Genomic DNA, 15,114 nt, shown 5'->3' with positions numbered 1-15,114 from the left:
TACTGAGCCCACGTGCTGCAACTACAGAAGTCCATGCGCCCAGACGCTGTGCTCTGCCATAAGAGAAGCCGCTGCAATGAGCCTGGAGAAGGAAATGGCAATCCACTCCACTATTCTTGCCTGGAGAATCCCGTGGACAGAGGAGCCTGGTGGGTTGCAAGTGTCAGACACTTGGACAGAGGCGGGTGGCAAGTGTACAGTCCATGGGGTTGCAAGAGTCAGACACAACTAAACCACCACCACCACTGCAATGAGAAGCCAGAGAAGGCGCTAGAGAGAAGCCCCTGGTTGCCAAACTAGAGGGAAGCCCGTCAGCAACAAAGGCCCAGCACAGCCAAATATAAAAAAAGTAAAATTATTTTAAATACTCTGAAAAAGATGAGGACAAAGCTAAAGCAGAAAGAAATCAGAAATCATTTGAATGACACTCCATTACAATTAGGTAATATGGAACTAAAACTGAGCAAAGTTTTGCTACACTCCCGATGAGAAATGTTTGTACTTTGAAAGTTTTAAAATATTTAAGGCAAGAAGAAATAAAATGCATGGCAACCAGTTAAGGTCATACATATAGGACAAAAATGATAAAATATTAAAATGAAAGAAATTAATGTTCTAAGTGAAATACTGGGATCTCATGAAGATGAATTATTCAGAGTTGGAAACACATGGGACCTCTAATCTGTTAAGTAACAGAGGGCCATGGCAGTGAAGATCAAGTGGAGAGCCAAACGCCAAGAAGTGAGGACATGATGGCAGTAGGTACTGCTTGATAATGTTCTAACTTTGTGCTTCAAGTCAAGGGAAGGGACTTCAAAGAGAGAAGAGGAATGGTTGGCTAGGTGGGAGTACCAACCTTGAGGGCTTGAAAATGGTGCTTTCATTTAGGACAAAGGAGTCAGGACAGGCTAGGTTGTACAGCAGTAACTGGCGGCCCCAAGCCTCAAGATCTAGAAACCTGCAGTTTCACTCCTTGCTCACAGCAGAGGTTTATCACGAGCTCCGAAGTCCTCGGCTCACTGTCACTTTAGGGAGTGAGGCTGCGTGTGTCACAGTCTCCATCTTGAACTTGGCCAATCTCTGTTCTAAAGGGAAGAGAGAGCCCAGGGTTACAGCATATAAAATGTCAAGGTCCAGAAGTCTCACAAGTCATTTTTGTTCACTACTCCCTGGTTCGGACATGTCAAGGGTTCAGAAAGTCCAACCTTACCCTGTTCCCCAAAGTGAGGAAGAAACAGAAAGATGCGGAGAACATTTCTAGTGATTCCCATGAAGCTCAATATGGCACCTGTTGGAAGGGAAATCTTGTTGGCTTGGTTGGAGGCTTCACACCTTCTTTGTTCATGAAAAACAATGGCTCCTGACCCCAAAACTTAACGTGAGCAGAAAATTTGTGGCTGAGATGTTCATAAACTGAGGATGACTTTAAAGAAAAGATATTAGCTTTAATTTTAGTACTAATTGCCATAGATGTAATGGAAATCCAATAGATGATGGGAATAGCAAGGGCCTTAACAGTCATCTCGCCTCGGGATCTTGAACTCAAATGGCTCCAGGGTCAGGCAGTAATGTGGATGAGTGGGGAGGGCCCAGAATCATACAGAAGGGGTTGGTAGGGGCCGGGTGACAGAGAGGACATGTCTTGGCTAAAACCAGCAGCTGTTTCTCAGCACCTGCTAATTGTCATCATGACAGATTGTGAGGTGACTGTTGCCAGATTTTCTGATTTTTTAAAAAACTGGTCAATGTGGTTTTATCTCAGCATTTGCTAAAGTTTTAACACAATCACAGAGAAGACCAAACGTTTCAAAAAGTGCAAAGTGTTAGAAAGCTGATCCGTGCTATCAGTCTTTCCATGGTAGCAATCTCTTTTGCTGAGATAAAAGAATCCAGAGATGCAAAGAGTTTTGTTGTTTAAATTCTTAAATGTGAAAATTCTTTTTAAACATTGGTTTCAAATTTTAACTTTTTGTAACACCATTTGGAACCAACAAAGCATGGCTAGAACCCACCGCCCACCAGCCTGTGATGATGAATTTAGCCATGTTTTTCACAATCTTTTTTCTCTCCTTACCTCCCCACCCCAGCCTCCCTACCCTCCTCAAGACACACAGCAAATATTTGGTCCAAATTGAACTCAGAAGCCCCATCTGTATAGTGGCTGTATCTGGGGAAATATTCTGATTGGAGCCAAGTAACGGGCCAGACCCTAAAATTCAGCTCTTTCCCATCTTCGCCCAGGACTCAAGAAGCACAGTTTGAAAACCAAGAAAGGAGCACAACCTCTTCTGCAGCAGAGACAGGCCAGTCGCCTGAATTCTCCATCCGCGCCCATTGCAGAGCATCAGCAGCTGGTGCAGAGGGCGTGCATCCGAGTGTCTGCGGTAGCTCTCTGTTTATTTAGAGTCACTGGGGACTCTGTTAACAGACAGAATTTTGGCTGGCAAGGTCGTCACCACCTTCACGATCACCAAACATGCCCTGAAAGACTTTTATGTAGGACACTCTGCTGGCAACATGTGAGGCAAAGGATGCATACATTGCTGTCACCAAGAAACTGTATTCTAAGAGGCGCGTTTCCATCTCAGCAATCTCAGGGACAAACACCCAGGCACTATACGCCAAAGAAGTTAAATTAATCAATTAGGGGAGTGCTAGCTTTGGCACATATACTAAAAGTGGAATGCTACAGAGAAGCATGGTGGTCCCTGAAAAAGAATGACATGCAGATTCATGAAGCAATCCATATAAGACAGGTTTGATAGCAGGAAAACTTTTAATGTCTGAGTCGAAATATATGCAGATAGCAATGGTGAAAGACAAATGGTAGCCCTGGAGACAATATGCGCAGCACAAATAAGACACAATTTAATAGTCGTTGTACCGAGAGATTCTCCCATATCAGTAAGAAAAACATTCCAGTAGGAAAGTGGAAACAGGAAGTGAGCAAAGCAGTTGAAGGAAGAAATATAAATGGACAATAAACACATGAAAAGATATTCAACTTCACCAAGAATCAAAAAGGTGCAAGTAAAAGCACTTGATCGTTTTTTAGCATCTCAGATTGCCCTCCACCAAAAAAAAAAAAAAATCCAAGAAAAAGAAAAAAGAAAATAAAAGGTGCCATTTATCAAGTATATTTTGATTGTATTCTACTATAAAATAAAAACTACACAAACAGCAAATAAATTAGGGGAGCAACAGGTGTTTGATGTGTTGTGGGACCTGGAAAGTGTGGCATGACAGACTTGATGGCAGGAGTGAGAAGGAGAACATGGAATCGTTGGTGTATGACAGTTTGAATAAATTAGTAATTGGCATCCTTACTTCACAAAGAATTCCGTCTATCTGTATCCAGATGCCACAGGTCTGGAAATATATGTATAAACTTATAATTTTTCCAGTGAGTTTTGTTTTTAAAAAGAAAATTACTTTTCTAATTCAAATATGAATATGTACATCAAGAACCCCCAAACGGTGGGACTTCCCTGCTGATTCAGTGGTTAAGAATTCACCTGCCGATGCAGGGGACATGGGCTCCATCCCTGGCCTGGGAACTGAGATCCCACATGTCCTGGGGCAGCTAAGCCTGCCTGCTGAAGCCCAGGCACCTAGAGCCAGCACTCTGCAGAAACAGGAGCCACCGAGAAGCCTACAGCTAGACAGCAGCTCCCACGCCCAGCAGCTAGAGAAAGCCTGCCTGCAGCAGCGAAGACCAGCGCAGACAATAAAAGATAAAACCGGAGCATCTCCGATTATCCGATCCAGCGGGCACATTATGGCCTCTGGGCCAGTTTCAGTCTACTACCCGATTCTGCTTATAAAGGTTTATTGGAACAGAGTCATGTCCACCCGCTTATATATGCCAATGTAACGGCAGAGTTGAATAGTTGCAACACTGCCTGTATGGCCCACACAGTCTAAATATTTACCATCTGGCTCTTTACAGAAAAAAGTTTGCTTACCTCTTATCTAGTCCCACCAAACAAGGTCATCACAATTATTATTGTGCATATTTCTTTTTCTAATTTTTCTGTGTGTGCCTATATATTGGGAAAAAAATTAAAATCCTAGTCTATGTTAGCATCCTGCAACAGAATTTGCTGCAAATGTCTGCAGTGTCCAATATGATAGCTATTGAATACTTGCGCCTTGTGCAACTGAGAAACTGGATTTTAAATTTTAATTACATTTAACAAAATTTAAATTACTGCATATGGCTAGTAGGTGCCATACTGAATAGAACTTTCTTGAAATATTTTTTGCAAAGCAGAAATACTTACAGACATATAAAATAAACCTATGGTTACCAAAGGAAAATGGGGAGGGATAAACTAAGAATTTGGGATTAACATATACACACTACTATATATAAAATAGATAACCGATAAGCACCTACTGTATTACACAGGGAAATCTCCTCAATATATCTTGTAGTAACCTATAATGGAAGATAATTTAAATATATATATCAATATGCTGATATATATATATATATATATATATGTTTTGTTGTAAACCTGTAACCAACACAACATAACTCAAGTATATATATTTCAATAAAAATTTAAAAAATTAAGAGTCAGAGAATGAATGAGGTACAGGAACAAAATTGCTTAGGTGAAAAAAAATGTGATTTTGGAATAAAAGCAAAAGAATTTTCTTGAAATATTTTTATTTGCATAATAAAAATGATCATTTCTTCCAATCCTTAAGTATTCTTTGTAGAGCCCCTTGTTCTGATTGTATAATATTATAATGCATGGATGTGCCATGGTTTTCTTAACCAAGCCCCTATCATTGACACAGATTATTTCCTATTTTTTGCTATCATAATCCATTTCTGTGATAAGCAACTCTATGCATACAAATATTTGTACATGTCTATGATGATTGACTTAGAATAAATTCCCAGATACAGAACTGTTTGATCATAGAGCAATAAATACCATTCAGATTCTTGAAACGTATCACCAAGTTGCTAGAGAGGTCTTTCCACACTTCTTAATCAACAGCAATGTAGGAAAATGCTTGTTCCCCACACTCTTCCCTGTGTATTTGAAAAATTATCTCCAAAAGGCTCTCTCCCTTCTCTTCTCTACCAGGTCTGAAATCAAAGGAATAGCTGAGGAAGGCATTCTATGAGGACCCATCGATGTGCTGAGAGAGGTGGGGCAGAGAGTAAAATGGAACATTTTCCATTGAAATTTTCTACACAGTCAAGGCTTCGGGCAACTTGATTAATTTGGCAATCACTTCTGAGCTTGGTACTGAGGAAAACGTCCTTATTCTGTGGCAGATTGCAACACTGAAATGTTCTTGCTTGTGGGGGGTTAAGACTTAAATGAACTTGTGTGTGGGAAAGTGGAATAGGTATGCAAACAGGAAGGAGGAAACTAACTCCTTTTCTTCCTCCAGCCCCCGTCCCCCAGGATGGAAATTTTCAGCAATACTTAACATAGAAATCTGAAAAGATCCTGATGCTGGGAATGATTGAAGGCGGGAGAAAGGGACCACAGAGGATGAGATAGTTGGATGGCATCACCGACTCAATGGACATGAGTTTGAGTAAGCTCCAGGAGTTGGTGATGGACAGGGAGGCCTAGCGTGCTGCAGTCCATGGGGTCACAAAGAGTCGGACACAACTGAGTGACTGAACTGAACTGAACTGAACTGAACATAGAAATATGGATGGAGGAATAGGGAAGTTAGAGGTAAACACCAACCGCAAGTGGTGTAAATAAAGGTGAGATGAGGTGAATCAGAGAAGGGTTTTCTGGTCCAACAGAGGATTGAATCTTATGCTGCCATCTCATCATGGAATCTGTATCTCTCTGAGGCTCAGTGTTTTTTTTTTTTTCATGAAAATTATCAACTTTATGATAAGGATTGGGCTTCCCAGGTGGCTCAGTGGGTAAAGAATCTGCCTGCAATGCAGGAGACACAGGAGATGAGGGTTTGACCCTTGCATCAGGAAAGTCCCCTGGAGGAGAGCATGGCAACCCACTCCAGTATTCTTGCCTGGAGAATTCCCCTGGACAGAGGAGCCTGGCGGGCTACAGTCCATAGTATTGCAAAGAGTCAGACACGACTGAAGCGACTAAGCACACACACACACATACACACATGATTGTGGAACGTTCAGTGGTGGGCCTGGCTCATATTTATAGCATCTACAAGGACAAGGGAGCACCACGAGTAGGGTAGAGCTAACTTTCTCTCTCATCTGAAACTGGGGTGCTGCATTCTCCTGGGTGTTGGGCCACCCATCCCTTTTCACACCAAGCATCCTCACCACCAACTGGCAGGTGCCCGTATAACACAGCTGTAGCCCATGTGGTTCTCAAAGAGCAAGGGCCCTTTTTGTAATATTCATAAAAGTCAAATAGCCTAGCTTTAGGATGGCCTGGGCTACTCACTGACCTTGAGATTTGTGGGTGGGGGTAGCTGTCCCCTTCTCTGCCTTAATAATCACTTTCTTCCCAATAACTGCCTATAAGGACGTGCCCAAGAATGCCTATATGTTTAGACATTTTCCCATCAATGTCTTTAAGATGTACCAGTTTCATAACTGTTGTTATAATCTGGGGTTCTCATTTCTTCCATCCAACACCACCAAGAACACCAATACTATAATAGCAAGTGACACTGTTGTATTACGTAGAAAGAAGACACATTGATTCCATTTGTGGGCAAATATATTCCTCTCCTGTTCTTACATATCTTTCCCCTGCTTTTAAATCAACAAAGGTCAAAAGTGACTGGAAAAATGTCCAAAGGGAAGAATACAGCTGGTATGTACAGTCAAAAGCAGGCTTACCAGAATTCCAACCACAAGGACCCCCTGCTGCCCGGCCACTATCCATATGTGTGTGTGCGCTCACACACACACACACACACATACACACACACACACATACACAATCTGTTTTTAACCAATTCCTCACTTAGCACAATACTAACATCTCACAGAAGCCTTGGGTGGTTTTCTTTAGGAAATAACAGTCAACATGCTATTCATAAACTAGGGAGTTCTGTCTCTTGCATTGGTAATATTGTATTGGCAAAGATGAAATTATGTAATCTAGGCAACCTCGTGGCAAACACAGAAATCTTCCACCACTCTGATCAAGGGTCAGATACTGCAGGAGTAGCGTCCATCTTTTACCAACTTCACAGTGGTTGCTGGAAGCACCAGCCAAGTTTCTGAAGCAAAAAGTAAGCCATGCAGCTCACATGAAAAGCACTGCAACCCAAGCTAAGTATTACGACAGCTGGTTTAATTACTAACAGGAGAAAGCTGATTTTTTTTCTCTGTTGAGCCCAGAAAGTGAGTGAAAAGGTTACATTTTTATCAAGCTGTGTGTGGGAAGGGCAGGCAAAACCAGTCCCTGCTTGCTTAAGAAGAAACAGAAATCCTGGGTGTGGACGGACTTTCAAGTTCAGGCATGGAGACCAGTGATGGGATTGCCCCAGACTGTCTGCCTTCGTGAAGCCTTTCCTGGGTGTACACAGGGTAACAGTCCCCAACCCTCAGGGAGATCCTTTGGCTGTCCTCATTCACCATGTTCCCCACTCTATTTACCTAATATGTTTCCCAGCAAAAAAATTAGTTAATACATTCACACATGAAACTCATTATGATAGAATTAAAATTTTGCTTGCTCCTTTCCATAAATTGAATTACTGAGACACAGATTGAATTCTAAAAAATCTCTTCTTGAGTCATTCCGTGAAGAAAATGAATTACATGTGTTGCAAGCCTTGAGCGCCATGGTTTCCTTATGTGGCCGCCATGGCAGGGAGCTACATGCTCCGGGGGAGTGGGTAACCCCGTGTAACAGAAATCAGAAAAGGGGAGTGGGAACTTCCACAGCATCTTTAAAATAGCCCCTCTGGAGCACAGAATTCCAGAGAGTGACACAATTGATCTTGTAGCTGAGATTTAGACAGTCTTAAGTCAGCCAGTCATAGACTGGTTTAGTTGTGACTCCCTTGAGAGATTGTAATGTCTGTCACGTCTTGGACATTTTGCAGGTTCCAAATCATAAAATAGAATGTCCAGAATATTCTCAATGGCTCTATTTACATCATCCATTTTAACCGGCATGTCAACATTTATGTTGCTGGAGAATAGCTTTGGGAACTGTTGCCCTGAATACAAATTAACAATGGAATGCACCGACCCAATAGCACAGGGTAAGGGGGAAAACGAAATACTGTTCCCCCAAACTCTAGATGAACTATGTGTGAGAGTGTGCTTGTATGCCAGTAGGCATTAGTCAAGTGATATTGGTGAACACAATTAAAACTTACTTCGTGGGAAGTGTATACTACATTAAGATTTTTTCCCAGTGGTATTTCTGAGCAGGATGCTTTTATCCAAAGTACAATGAAACATGCAATGATGAAATTCTATAGCTTGTCACTCTTTTCAAGTACCTAGTAGGTTAGAGGCACCATGGGAAATACAAAATAATCAACCCCAGGTCCCATCTTCAGGGTATTAAGAAATTCTAGGTTTTTCCCAATAACAGAGAAAATTAAAATGCAGCCAGTTCCCACCCCCCCCCCCCCATTTGTGGTCAAAAATAGAAAGAAAGCCATACTCTGCTGAAACACATTATTATTTGCTTAAAAAATTATATAAACAGATGCCAGCATAGTAAACAAAGTATGGTGGAACTGGAAGTTCTTCGTTCATATAGACCAACAAATAGAGTCAAAGAACATTTTTTAAAAATATATAAATTTATTTAATTGGAGGCTAATTACTTTACAATATTGTATTGGTTTTGCCGTACATTGACATGAATCAGCCATGGGTGTACATGTGTTCCCCATCCTGAACCCCCATCCCACCTCCCTCCCCATCCCATCTCTCTGGGTCATCCCAGTGCAGCAGCCCTGAGCACCCTGTGTCATACATCGAACCTGGACTGGTGATTCATTTCACATATGATAATATATGTGTTTCAATGCCATTCTCCCAAATAATCCCACCCTCACCCTCTTCCACAGAGTCTAAGAGACTGTTCTATACATCTGTGTCTCTTTTGCTATCTCGCATATAGGGTTATTGTTACCATCTTTCTAAATTCCATGTATATGCATTAATATACTGTATTGGTGTTTTTCTTTCTGGCTTACTTCACTCTGTATAATAGGCTCCAGTTTCATCCATCTCATCAGAACTGATTCAAATGTATTCTTTTTATAGCTGAGTAATATTCCATTGTGTATATGTACCACATCTTTCTTATCCATTCATCTGCTGATTTATCTAGGTTGCTTCCATGTCCTGGCTATTATAAACACTGCTGCGATGAACACTGGGGTACATGTGTCTCTTTCAATTCTGGTTTCCTCAGTGTGTATGCCCAGCAGTGGGATTGCTGGGTCGTATGGCAGTTCTATTTGCAGTTTTTTAAGGAATCTCCACACTGTTCTCCATAGTGGCTGTACTAGTTTGCATTCCCACCAACAGTGAAAGAGGGTTCCCTTTTCTCCACACCCTCTCCAGCATTTATTATTTGTAGACTTTTGGATAGCAGCCATTCTGACTGGCACGAATGTCTCCTTCCTCCCTCTTCTCTTCTCTGTGTAACTCTGTGAACATCTCTGAGGGATCCTGACTGTGGAGAGCACATAGGGAAGTGATTACTGGCTAGCTTTCTCTCTCCCCTTTTGATTTCCCCTCTTCTCCTCCTGGCCACCTCTATCTCCCTCCTCCCTCTTCTCTTCTCTGTGAACTCTGTGAACCTCTCTGGGTGTCCCTCATTGTGGAGAAACTTTTCATCTTTAACCTAGATGTTTTATCATCGGTGCTGTATAGATGGGAGAAGTCTTGAGGCTACTGTAAAAATAAGACTGAAAACCAGAAGCAGGAGGCTTAAGTCCAAATCCTGAGAATACCACAGAACTCTTGACTTCAGGGAACATTAATAGATAGGAGCTCATCAAAAGCCTCCATACCTACACTGAAATCAAGCACCATCCAAGGGCCAACAAGTTCCAGAGCAAGACATACCATGCAATTCTCCAGCAACACAGGAACATAGCCCTGAACTTCAATATACAGCCTGCCCAAAGTCACACCAAACCCACTGACATCTCAAAACTCACTACTGGACACTTCATTGCCCTCCAGAGAGAAGAAATCTAGCTCCACCCACCAGAACACAGACACAAGTTTCCCTAACCAGGAAACCTTGACAAGCCACCCGTCCAATCCCACCCACAGTGAGGAACCTCCACAACAAAGAGGAACCACAAACTGTCAAAGAACATTTGGATGACTTGCCCAGAGTCACACAGCTATATAACGTGTCCAGTGACAGAGGAAAGCAGCCTTTAAGCCCTCAGATGGAGACCCTTGGATGTACACCGTGAGTACCAGCCTGGGATTTGGTCTGGCTCTAAAATGCTAGGACTCTCCAAGAACTCTGTGACCATTAACCATACCCCTATAGTTCCTTTTAATGAATAAAATCACTTGCATGAACAAAAATAATAGTTTCATTAAGATGGAGAAAATGTCACATTTCATTACTAAAAATGACATCAGGCCTTATGCATTTTAGGGAAATTTTTATAGTTAAAATTTTAATATTAAGAGATCTTAGATATTTGCCTAATGTGGAAAAGCAACTAGTCTATTATTGTATAATATTTGCGTGCATGGTAAGTCGCTTCAGTCGTGTCCAACTCTTTGTGACCCTATGGACTGCAGCCCTCCAGGCTCCTCTGTCCATGGGATTCTCCAGGCAGGCATACTGGAGTGGGTTGCCATTCCCTTCTCCAGGGGATCTTCCTGACCCAGGGACCAAACCCACATCTTTTATGTCTCCTGCATTGGCAGGCGGGTTCCTTAGCACTAGAGCCATCTGCAATTACTCTGCTTATATCAGTGAGCAAACTGTTGTGTCCTTGCACTGAGGCATGTGTAGAAACTGCCCTGTTTTAAACTCTGCCATTCTAGTTGATAGAATGCATTTCCCATTATTGGAATGATGTTTTAAACTGACCATTTGATGTTAATATCATCACCCACTGAAAAAGTGCTGCTGCTGTTGCTGCTAAGTCGTTTCAGTCGTGTCTAACTCTGTGCGACCCCATAGACGGCAGCCCACCAGGCTCCCTCGTCCCTGGGATTCTCCAGGCAAGAACACTGGAGTGGGTTGCCATTTCCTTCTCCAATGCATGAAAGTGAAAACTGAAAGTGAAGTCATTCAGTCGTGTCTGACTCTTCGCGACCCCATGGACTGCAGCCTACCAGGCTCCTCCATCCATGGGATTTTCCAGGCAAGAGCTAAGAGTTCCTAAAGAATGCAAGGTCAAGGGAACACTTTCAAATCAACACGTGAGGCTTGGTTAGCAATGGTTTGGGGTCCAGCCTTAAGCTCAGCTTGTGAGGTGCAAAAAGAAACTTTGTGCCTGCCTCTGTGACATGTGCTCAGTTGCCTTTGCTTCAGCCTGCCTCCTGGCCCCTGCTCGCTAGGTCCTGGGAAGTCAGTAATTGTATTAGCAGACACAACAGTAACGGTGATAAAATGTGACATTTGTATTGATAGTACTCTGAAACCTTGTTTCAATGCACTTTTCCACACTATCTCCGTAACCCTTAGGGAGGCAGAAAACAATATTATTATGACAAAATTGAGGTTCAGAAAATGTAATGACCTGAAATTTGACAGAGGGCAGACCCAGGACTAAAATCCAGGTTATCAGAAGCTCAGTCTGGGGCTATTCCTCCATGGCAAGGAAGGACATGTAGAGACTGTTCAGTCTTAAGTCACCTTAGGGATGGGAGATATTTCTATGGCTGTTTCCCTGATGACCCCAGAAGCGGGTCTCTGCCTTCTGGGTCTCCCTGACTACTCTCATCTTACCTGACATGGGTCATGCCCACATCTTACCCTACAATGTTCATGCACTTCCACCCCTGTGCACGAGTCTGTCTTTTTGGTGCTTTGGTATGTCAATCATGGGCTACCTTACTGCCCCAGTTTTAATTTTTGGATAAATTGGAGGAAACAGAAAACTTTGGACTGCAAGTTTTTGAGTCTGTCCCCTGATTCTCAGTCCCAACCCTCTGTCAAATCTGAAAAACATTTCATTGTAATAGGAAAACAATATCATTAGCATTTATTGAGCACTTTAAATGTTATGTATGATGGTGAAAACTTTGAATGTTCTTAATATCCTAATCAGGTATGAAATTGCAAGGATTTAAACTTAGACCATCCAGTTCAGAACCCACAGTCTTAGATGCGACGGTACCATTGTCTTCCATGAAGACCATATTTGTAAGTTTTGTGTAACTATAGCATTTAGATAGCTCTTCAAAAGCATGGGTTCCTGGGACTTCCCTTGAAAAGTATGGGATCCTAGGACTTCCCTGGCGGTCCAGTGGTTAAGACTCTGTGCTTCCAATGAAGGGGGTGTAGGTTTGATCCCTGTTCGGGACACTAAGATCCCACATGCTGTGCAGTGCAGCCAAGAAAATAGAAGAAAAAATAACTAATAATAAAGATATATTCTTTTTAAAAAGTAAGGAATCCTGAGTTTTTCTTCCTCTGCTGGGGCATAAACACAGACTACAAACATACCTAATGAACAGCTGCCACTGATATTTCCATTATAATTGGGGGTTCAATATCAAATAAATTGTTCTATTTAGAAGGATTTATTCTGTCCTAACTTTTCTGGTAGTTCGTTTCAAACAGATTTTTTAAATAGTGGGAGGAAACAGTATCACGGTAGCTTTTGAAAGCCTATGTGGGAAATTAACTGCAAATATTAAAAAGATCACTCATGCACTGTTAGCATTCATTTTTAACCCCCAAACAACAATAGGAAAAAATATGACTGTTTTTGCTCTGTTATCTTTGTTACACTTTCCTCTCAAAAAATAGCCCATTAATAAGGAGGTATGAAAGGAAAATGCAGACATCTCAAGACAAATTACACTCCAAGTTGTTTTTAAGAAACAGTTTTATCAAGATGAGTTTGCGTATAAAAACATAACTAGCAAATGAATGTATTAGGGAAGCGTGGCCATTAGGCATGTTTTTATTATGCAATAATTTATCCATGAACAGTTTATATTTCATCTCCGTATTACAGCATTTCTCCCCTGTCACTGGGAGTACTCAAGCAGAATTAAATGTGTGTATGCTCATCAGTCTGGAAAGTTTCAGAAGGGAGTTTGCAGTGGGTAGGAAATTGAGTTAGCTTGGAGTACAAGGTCTTTTTTAATCTGAAGATTCTATAATTTCCAGCTTGGACAACTGACATGAGGTCAGTGTCTCATAGACTTCATGTCATAGAGAAATAGAAGGACCTGGTGATGGGAAGCATTCATGGACTGTCCTGGAACCTGAGCCAGTCTGCTCGGCTTTACCAGTTGATTCCACCACTTACTATCTGTGTGACCCTGTCTCTACCTCAGTTTCCCCATCTGTAAATTGGGGATAATAATAATATTAATAGCACTGACCTCATAGAGATGCTGTGAGGAGTAAACGAGTGAATGTAAGCAGAGTGCTTCACAGGGCCCCTGGCACATGGGAAATGTGCTGTAATCTTAGTTATGCCATTATTTTCCAAGAACAATGGGGTTAGATTGTTCGTTTCAGAAATAAGGTCTTATCAGCACCTTCTTGTTGCCTCTGACATGAAACAAATGGCGGTCCATTCTGAGTTTAATGAAGGTGAGGTTAGAGCTCATAGCTTGTCTGAAGGAAGCGAGATAAGGAGGAGGGGGGAGTGGTGAAACGAGGGATTATATTTAAAGGAGACAGAAGTGTCTGATGTTCAGGGAGAGAAATGGAAACTCCGTAGGAATGATGATTTTAGGTGACGCTGGGCATGACAGTCTGATAGGAGGAGAGAGAAAGCTCATGGTACATACTCCAATTTTGCACACAAGCTTACACATATGCTCCATAGCAAACAGATTTGGGAATAAGTGGTCTGTTTGTATCTCAAGGTTTCTACATTAGCAGAAGCATTAATATTTATTCCTTATACTAACCAATGGCTTCAGTTGGTAGTTCAAGTCCAGAGATCTTCCCCGAGGATCGGCTATAGTACTCGGCACAGTGTGAGGTACTGCGGAGGAAAGAGGATGCGGCCCTGTGGTGCTTAGTCTGGAAGGGGACCCGAGAAGGCAAATCCTGTAAATTTCACTCGGGGTGCCAAGTGCCGTGACGTAGCTGTGTGGTACACTGTGGATCACGGAGGAGGCTTCTGACCCAGCTTAGAGGAACAGGACAGATGCCCAGTAGGAGGGGAAGGCCTAGACTCGAGCCAGCTCTCAGGCTGATGAAGAAAGGAGCCACACAGACAAAACAGAGCAAAACAAAACCCCAAGGAAAGTAGACTTCTGATAAGTTGGTAAGCTTCTCCATCAACTTTGAAATCTAACAGAACTGGTTCTGCTACTTATTGGTTATGTGATTTGGGGTAAGCCACTTGATTCTCTCTTAACTTCCGTTTTGCCATCTCTGAGGCTCATCTAGCTCAGTGGGTTGTTCCAGGAATTAGGGAGACAATGCATAAAACCCTCAAAATCCATGTGCTTGACACAAGGGGTTTTTGTTGTTGTTCAGTGGCTAAGTCATGTCTGACTCTTATGTGACCCCATGGGCTATATAGCCTGCCAGGCTCCTCTATCCATGGGTTTCCCAGGCAAGAATACTGGAATGGGTAGCCATTTCCTTCTCCAAGAGATCTTCCCAACTCAGGGATTGAACCTGTGTCTCCTGCATTGGCAGGTGGATTCTTTACCACCTGAGCCGCCAGGGAAGCTCTGACATAAGGGGTGTGAGAAGGAAATGGCAACCCACTCCAGTGTTCTTGCCTGGAGAATCCCAGGGATGGGGGAGCCTGGTGGGCTGCCGTCTATGGGGTCGCACAGAGTTGGACACAACTGAAGCGTCTTAGCAGCAGCAGCAGCAGGCTTATTTTGAGTACCAGTGGCATTAAATCACTCATACTAAAATAGGATAAAAAAGTAGATGATTATCTGTTGAATTTAGAGTAGGAAATAATGTTAAGGAAAGCCAAAAGTACCATACAAAACTCAGTGTTAAGGCCCACATGTCAATT

General features: G+C 42.3%; 1 non-coding gene across 1 annotated transcript; it reads left to right on the top strand.

The window, feature by feature from the left end:
* The first annotated feature begins 2,651 nt into the window (after positions 1–2,651).
* Positions 2,652–2,753, top strand: LOC138423023 (U6 spliceosomal RNA). Its single transcript, XR_011250125.1, has one exon. It is a non-coding gene; the product is annotated as a U6 spliceosomal RNA (small nuclear RNA).
* Positions 2,754–15,114: the final 12,361 nt, after the last annotated feature.

The sequence above is a fragment of the Ovis canadensis genome, chromosome 17, assembly GCF_042477335.2.
Source record: "Ovis canadensis isolate MfBH-ARS-UI-01 breed Bighorn chromosome 17, ARS-UI_OviCan_v2, whole genome shotgun sequence".
NCBI lineage: Eukaryota > Metazoa > Chordata > Mammalia > Artiodactyla > Bovidae > Ovis > Ovis canadensis.
This window is presented reverse-complemented; position numbering and strand designations above follow the sequence as displayed.